Genomic DNA, 9598 nt, shown 5'->3' on the forward strand with positions numbered 1-9598 from the left:
TATATATATATATATATATATAGATATATATATATATATATATATATATATATATATATATATATATATATATATATATATATATATATATATATATATATATATGTCGTACCTAATAGCCAGAACGCACTTCTCAGCCTACTATTCAAGGCCCGATTTGCCTAATAAGCCAAGTTTTCATGAATTAATGTTTTTTCGTCTACCTAACCTACCTAACCTAACCTAACCTAGCTTTTTTTGGCTACCTAACCTAACCTTACCTATAAATATAGGTTAGGTTAGGTTAGGTAGGGTTGGTTAGGTTCGGTCATATATCTACGTTAATTTTAACTCCAATAAAAAAAAATTGACCTCATACATAGAGAAAAGGGTTGCTTTATCATTTCATAAGAAAAAAATTATAGTAAATATGTTAATTCAGGAAAACTTGGCTTATTAGGCAAATCTGGCCTTGAATAGTAGGCTGAGAAGTGAGTTCTGGCTACTAGGTACGACATATATATATATATATATATATATATATATATATATATATATATATATATATATATATGTCGTACCTAGTAGCCAGAACTCACTTTTCAGCCTACAATGCAAGGCCCGATTTGCCTAATAAGCCAAGTTTTCATGAATTAAAATATTTTCTCTAATTTTTTTCTTATGAAATGATAAAGCTACCCATTTCATTATGTATGAGGTCAATTTTTTTTTATTGGAGTTAAAATTAACGTAGATATATGACCGAACCTAACCAACCCTACCTAACCTAACCTAACCTATCTTTATAGGTTAGGTTAGGTTAGGTAGCCGAAAAAGTTAGGTTAGGTTAGGTAGTCGAAAAACAATTAATTCATGAAAACTTGGCTTATTAGGCAAATCGGGCCTTGAATAGTAGGCTGAGAAGTGCGTTCTGGCTACTAGGTACGACATTATATATATATATATATATATATATATATATATATATATATATATATATATATATATATATATATATATATATATTTATTACAGAGGAACCTCGGTTCTCGTAATTTTCAGCACTCGTGGTCAATTTCTCCGAAAAATTTGATTCGGTACTCATTGTTTGCCACGGTGCCCGGAATTAGGTTATACACGTCCTGGTCCATTAAGCGCCTGGTTCTGTTCTGCTTGGCGAGGGGTGGGACCAGGTGTGCACAGTTTACCTGTGTCTCTCGCTTAGTGACGATCACGCTTGAATATTGTATTTAAGAGGACAACAGGATGGATGGTGAGGGGACTGGGTGTATGGTGGAGGAAACTGGATGGATGGTGGAGGGGGACTGGATGGTGGAGGGGGACTGAATGGATGGAGGGAGGCTGGGTGGATAGATGGATGGTAGAAGGGAACTAGATGGATGGATGGATGATGGAGGGGGACTGGATGAATGGGGAGGGGGATTTGATGGATGGATGGTGGAGGGGGAAAGGATGGTAAAGGGAGACTAGATGGATAGATGATGAAGGCTTACTGGATGGTGGAAGAGGACTAGATGGATGGATGGAGGGGGACTGGATGGTTGGATGGTGGAGGAGGGCTGGATGGATGGATAGTGGAGAGAGGTAGGATGGATGGTGGATGGATGGATGGAGGGGGACTGGATGGATGGATGGTGGAGGAGGACTGGATGGATGGATAGTGGAGAAAGGTAGGATGGATGGATGGAGGGGGACTGGATGGATGGATGAATGGTGGAGGGGGACTAGATGGATGGATAGATGGAGGTGGACTGGATGGTGGAGCGGGGGGGACTGGATGGATGGATGGTGTTGGGGGACAGGATGGATGGATAGTGGAGGGGCGGGCAGCAAATTGGGTGGATAGGCGGGCAGCAGTGGATGGGCATGTGTCAGTGTGCAGGCAGGCAGTAGTGAGAGGGTTTGCAGGGCTGGACACCCCACTACCTCCATCTCCACCCTCCATCCCGCTCCCTCCCCACTACCTCCACCCCCTCATTTCCCACACCGGACCCTTCCAGCTGTACCCCTCCCAGCCATATGGACGGTATTATTTTTGTAAATTAATAGAGTGGGTTTCTTTGCTACCAGCTGAGGCCGACTCCCTGAGCACCTGTCATTAAACTCTTACTTTTACTGACTCACTGATTGCGGCTGTGAATGCCTGATTGACTGTGAGCGGCTGAGTGATTGTGAATGTCTGACTGTAAATGGTTGATTGACTGTGAATGCATAACTGACTGTAAATGCCTAACTGATTGCTACAACAACTGTGAAAGTTTGACTGCCTGTCACTGGAATTGACTGAATGCTTGACTGACATGTTATGACTGGTCTTGACTGGATGCTTGATTGACATGTGACTGTAACTGACTGGTTCTGACTGGCTGCCACATAACAGAAAGCTGCCGCTTTCTAGAAAAGTGAAACTCCATGCAACCTCTGAAGAGTCAACTAACACAATACTTGTACCTCCTTTTAGACTGTTTAACAGGAACTTCATTTCGACGGCTCACAAAACGGAGGAAAGTGTCCTGAAAGATATTATTAATAGGAACGTTATTTCCACAGACACAAATCAGAAGATACAATTAACAATCTACTATAAAACAAGAAAATGGCCAACCTACTCATAAAGAACTCTCCAGACACCAAACAGAACGCCTTGTAGGAAACCAACGTCGTCTATGCCTTCACATGCCCAATTGGGGACTGTCAGCCCCAAAGATCTCATAATATTGGCAAGACGACAACATCTCTTTCTAGGCTATTAACAATGCATAAACAACAGGGCTCCATCAAGGAGCATATAATCTCCAGACACAACCAGACCATCACTAGAGACATCTTAACAAGCAACATAGAAATTATCGACAGACACAACGATAACAGGAGGCTCGACATCAGTGAGGCCCTATACAGCAAAAAGTCAAAACCAGCAATCAACAGCCAATTAACACAATTACATTCTACCCACTTCAAGACTCCAAACCAGCACAGAAGCAAGAAGATAGAATGTATACCCATGGTTATATGCCCATTGTATATATCCAATGTACATCCATTGTTTCATGTTTTGTCTTTTGTTTCCTGTCACCTCACCCAAACATATTTGTATCCCCTCACCTCACCCAAAAACGAATATAAGCACAACATGAGTGAGTTAAAAAAAATGTCTTTGAAAATGTGAGAAATGTTCTTACAAATCGCTTCTAGGCATCAGACCATAAAAAACATGTGAAAATGAAATTTGGGGAGTTAATTTTGAGAAGATTCGTGTTAGAATCATTAATCTTACCCTTTCAGTCATATTCAACAACATATGTTTACAAGAAAGACTGCTACCAAAATATACTAAATACACAAATTATGCGAACAAGCCTGAATGGTCCCCAGGACAATATGCAACTGAAAACTCACACCCCAGAAGTGACTCGAACCCATACTCCCAGGAGCAACGCAACTGGTATGTACAAGACGCCTTAATCCACTTGACCATCACGACCGGACAAAATGAGGTGATAGCCGAGGCTATTTGAACCACCCCACCGCCGGCACTCGGATAGTAATCTTGGGCATAGCATTTTACCAAATCACCTCATTCTTTGGGGCACACGTGAGGAACACAAATGCGAACAAGCCTGAATGGTCCCCAGGACAATATGCAACTGAAAACTCACACCCCAGAAGTGACTCGAACCCATACTCCCAGGAGCAACGCAACTGGTATGTACAAGACGCCTTAATCCACTTGACCATCACGACCGGACAAAATGAGGTGATAGCCGAGGCTATTTGAACCACCCCACCGCCGGCACTCGGATAGTAATCTTGGGCATAGCATTTTACCAAATCACCTCATTCTTTGGGGCACACGTGAGGAACACAAATGCGAACAAGCCTGAATGGTCCCCAGGACAATATGCAACTGAAAACTCACACCCCAGAAGTGACTCGAACCCATACTCCCAGGAGCAACGCAACTGGTATGTACAAGACGCCTTAATCCACTTGACCATCACGACCGGACAAAATGAGGTGACAGCCGAGGCTATTTGAACCACCCCACCGCCGGCACTCGGATAGTAATCTTGGGCATAGCATTTTACCAAATCACCTCATTCGGTGATGTGAGGTGGTGATTCTGGGGGTGTGAGTTTTCAGTTGCATATTGTCCTGGGGACCATTCAGGCTTGTTCGCATTTGTGTTCCTCACGTGTGCCCCAAAGAATGAGGTGATTTGGTAAAATGCTATGCCCAAGATTACTATCCGAGTGCCGGCGGTGGGGAGGTTCAAATAGCCTCGGCTATCACCTCATTTTGTCCGGTCGTGATGGTCAAGTGGATTAAGGCGTCTTGTACATACCAGTTGCGTTGCTCCTGGGAGTATGGGTTCGAGTCACTTCTGGGGTGTGAGTTTTCAGTTACACACATTATATATATATATATGGGAAAACTCAGTGCCAAATGCTTAATGCATATAAACTTCAGCTACTGGAACAGGGTAGTCTGTGCATATATATATATATATATATATATATATATATATATATATATATATATATATATATATATATATATATATATATATATATATATATATATGTCGTACCTAGTAGCCAGAACGCACTTCTCAGCCTACTATGCAAGGCCCGATTTGCCTAATAAGCCAAGTTTTCCTGAATTAATATATTTTCTCTATTTTTTTTCTTATGAAATGATAAAGCTACCCATTTCATTATGTATGAGGTCAATTTTTTTTATTGGAGTTAAAATTAACATAGATATATGACCGAACCTAACCAACCCTACCTAACCTAACCTAACCTATCTTTATAGGTTAGGTTATGTTAGGTAGCCGAAAATGTTAGGTTAGGTTAGGTTAGGTAGGTTAGGTAGTCGAAAAAGCAGTAGTTCATCAAAACTTGGCTTATTAGGCAAATCGGGCCTTGCATAGTAGGCTGAGAAGTGCGTTCTGGCTACTAGGTACGACATATATATATATATATATATATATATATATATATATATATATATATATATATATATATATATATATGTATATATATATATGTATATATATATATATATATATATATATATATATATATATATATATATATATATATATATATAACTGAAAACTCACACCCCAGAAGTGACTCGAACCCATACTCCCAGGAGCAACGCAACGGGTATGTACAAGACGCCTTAATCCACTTGACCATCACGACCGGACAAAATGAGGTGATAGCCGAGGCTATTTGAACCACCCCACCGTCGGCACTCGGATAGTAATCTTGGGCATAGCATTTTACCAAATCACCTCATTCTTTGGGGCACACGTGAGGAACACAAATGCGAACAAGCCTGAATGGTCCCCAGGACAATATGTAATTGTTGCATATTGTCCTGGGGACCATTCAGGCTTGTTCTCATATATATATATATATATATATATATATATATATATATATATATATATATATGTATATATATATATATATATATATATATATATATATATATATATATATATATATATATATATATGCACAGACTACCCTGTTCCAGTAGCTGAAGTTTATAACTTTTTGGACACTCAACCCACCAGGGGACTCGAACACTGGCCAACAAGGTGGCAGTTGCACGCTGTATCCACTACACCAGGGGTCTCCAAACTATGGCCCGCGGGCCACATCCGGCCCGCCACATAATTTCATCCGGCCCTCCAAACAAATCCCTGTGTGGTGGCCTTGAAAAAATAATTATCGTACGAATGGCATCGCAGAATTATTCAAAGCTGGGGCTGCTGACTGGTGGCGCTCAACCCGAGTCAGTTTTCCTCTCTCTCGATAGTGTGACGCACAGATACTAATACTGGTAGGTATGTGTTGTGCATTAGAAACAATCAGTTGTGTATAACTGTATATTGTGGGGATGGAGGGCGAGTGGGGCTTCGCTGCTTCCGTTTCAGGGAGCACAAACACTGTGCAATATTCTTTTCTCTGTACTTTGACAATGCCTTTATCTTAGTTATACAAAATAGCAATAATACTATTGTAGCCAAAAATATTGCATGTTTAAAATAGTTAAAATGGTAACCATTAAGTTTATCAACGAAAGCTGTTGCCATAATATTTACCACTTTATAATAATATGCTATGCTTTTTAACACCACATACAAGCTGTTTTTTTCCTGTAGAATTTATTTCATTTATTTTACCCTTATGTTTTCAGATATGGAAAAGATAAAGAAAAGAAAATTGGACATTGAGTGCCGTTGGTTCAATGACGAATGGAAGATAAAGTACTTTTTTGTGATAGCAAATGATAAAGCTTTATGCATAATATGTAGAGACAGTGTTGCTGTTCTGAAGGAATACAATATTCGTCGGCACTATGAATCTAAACATGGCTCAAGTTATTCTCACATCACAGGAGCAGAACGCACTAAAAAGTTTGAATCATTTCAGCACAGTCTGCATTCTCAACAAGCTGTTTTCAGTAAGAAAAAATCTGAAAATGAAACTTCAACTAGAGCCAGTTACAAAGTTGCCTATGTGTTGGCTAAAAAAGGAAAACCTTTCACTGATGGTAGTATCATAAAAGAGTGTATAGTGGAAGCAGCAGGAGAGGTATGTCCAGAAAAAGTAAACCTCTTCAAAATGATAAGTCTTGGGTCAAATACTGTTGCTCGTAGAATTGAAGATTTAGGAGGCGACATAATTCGGCAAATAAAGGAAAAAACAAAAAGATTTTGTTGGTATTCTCTTGCTTTGGATGAATCAACTGATGTGTGTGATACTTCTCAGCTCTTAGTATTCATTCGTGGTGTTGATAGTGAATTTAATGTGAGCCAAGAATTAGCATCAGTTCACAGCATGCACACCACAACAACTGGAGAGGACATTTTCAATGAAGTAAGTAAAACTATGACAGAATATAACCTGGAATGGAAACAAGTGCAGTGTGTGACAATTGATGGAGGAAAGAATATGTCTGGGACAAAGAAGGGTTTGGTTTGGCAAATTACAACAGCTTGTGAGGTTGGAGGATTCTCAAAACCCATTTTTCTGCATTGCCTTATCCATCAACAAGCATTGTGCCTAAAATATGTTGATATGTCTTGTGTCATGAAACCTGTTGTTTCTGTGGTTATTTTCATTAGATCTCATGCACTCAACCATCGCCAGTTCCGTGATTTCTTGAAAGAAATTGATGCGGAGTTTGTTAACTTGCCTTATTATACAGCAGTTAGATGGCTTAGTTGTGGAAAGGTTTTGCTGCATTTCATTGAGCTCAGATTAGAAATTGATTTATTTCTCACAGAGAAAAATAACCCTCAGCCATTATTATCAGAATGTGAATGGATTTGGAAATTGGCATTTTTTGCAGATATGACAGGTCATATGAATAACTTGAATCTGAAATTGCAAGGCAAAACAAATTTGATCAGTGACTACTTTGTTCATGTCAAGGCATTCAGAGCAAAACTTGCGCTACTTGAAGGCCAGGTGAAGGTTAAGAATTTTGCTCATTTTCCATGTTGTGAAAAATTTCATGCAGAAAGTAAAGTTGAATTTCCTTTTTCATTTGCAAATGAAATAATTTCAGATTTGAAAAAACAGTTTCAGAAGCGATTTGCTGACCTTGATGCCAAAGCAAATGAAATCAGGCTCTTTCATAATCCATTTGACTGCAATGCTGAAAATCTTCCAACTCAATTTCAAATGGAAATTATTGATCTCCAGGCAGATGACAGACTGAAAGATAAGTATAGAGAAGGAAATCTGATTGAGTTTTATAAATGCCTGCAGCCAGATCAGTTTCCAAATTTGATAAAGTTTGCTTGTAGTTTTGTGTCCATTTTTGGTTCAACATACTTGTGTGAACAAACTTTTTCCAAAATGAAGTATGTGAAATCTAACTATCGAGCAAATTTGTCTGATGATCACTTGAAATCAATTCTTACAATTGGCTCATCTAATCTGGAACCTGATTTTAATGAAATTTTCAAGTCAAAACGACAGTATCATTCGTCACACTAATTTGGTTGCATAAAACTAAAGGCAGGAATCTATTTAGTTTACCCTGATTTTTTCCAAAAAGATATGTTTTAATTTTTCCATGTTTATACTTTAATATTTGAGGAAATTAAATTACTGGCACTGATTAGTTTTTTGTTTTTTTTCATTTTTTATTCCTCCGGCCCGCATAAATATGGGAAATATATAATGTGGCCCTTACATTGAAAAGTTTGGAGACCCCTGCACTACATCATACTTCAAAGCCATAAGAGAGGTAGGAATTCTGGGGTATTTAACCAACCAGAACTCCAATCCTCTCCCAGGCAATGAGATAGTGTGGGACCCCGGGTGCTCTTTCATCGGGCCCTGTTATATGGGAAAACTCAGTGCCAAATGCTTAATGCACAGACTACCCTGTTCTAGTAGCTGAAGTTTATAACTTTTTAAGACACTCAACCCACCAGGGGACTCGAACACTGGCCAACAAGGTGGGTTGGCCAGTGACTCGAACATTGGCCAGTGTTCGAGTCCCCTGGTGGGTTGAGTGTCTAAAAAGTTATAAACTTCAGCTACTGGAACAGGGTAGTCTGTGCATTAAGCATTTGGCACTGAGTTTTATAAAATAAATATTTCTTTGATATCCCCAGAGTCAAACTTAATTTGTGTAAACACTCTATGCAAATAAAGGGACCCAGTCTATGGAATTCACTCCCTATTGAATTGAAAAGCTGTCCAACTCTTGCATCATTCAAAAACAATACTAAAAAGTACCTAATTTCATCTTCATAGTTTTTTACCTTTTGCTTTAAAACTGCACTGTATCTATTGCTACCCAATCTTTACGTACCCAATCGGAACATCTTTATCATTGCGATCATTGCTGTCTTCTTATATAATAATAATAATTTATAATAATAATAATAATAATTTTTATTTAGGTAAAGGTACATACATAAAGAGATTTGACAAAGTTTGTTGGCTTTATAGATAGAGCTAGTACATACAATGCCTAAAGCCACTATTACGCAAAGCGTTTCGGGCAGGAAAAAACACTAATGACTAAAGCTTAAAACTAATGGGTAAAAAGAATAAAATGTGTTGAGTGCAAATAAAAATATAGGTAAAAGAGGGGGGAACATTGTTGAAAAAGCAGCACAAATACAATTACAAATTATTACAGAAAATTACATTCAAACAGCGTTGATTTGAAAAACAAAAAACATACATGGGTTGACAACAGAGGGGTAAGGTAGGTTACAGGGAATTTATTAGGTATAGCTTCGTTTTTAACTTAAACTGGTTGAGAGAGGTACAGTCTTTAACATGGTTGGGAAGGTCATTCCACATTCACTAACGCCACATTCCACATTCCACATTCCACAAGCACTAACGATGCACTTATTAGTATGCTTAACTCGATTCATACAGCTCTTGATAAAAATGAGTTCTCTGTTGGGTTGTTTGTGGACCTGCGTAAAGCTTTTGACACTGTCAACCACCAAAACCTTCTTCTTAAATTACATCATTATGGAGTCAGAGGACACTCCCTACAATACCTCAAATCCTACCTTACTGACAGGCTCCAATAT

Source organism: Procambarus clarkii, chromosome 60 (genome assembly GCF_040958095.1).
Source record: "Procambarus clarkii isolate CNS0578487 chromosome 60, FALCON_Pclarkii_2.0, whole genome shotgun sequence".
NCBI classification, from domain to species: Eukaryota; Metazoa; Arthropoda; class Malacostraca; order Decapoda; family Cambaridae; genus Procambarus; species Procambarus clarkii.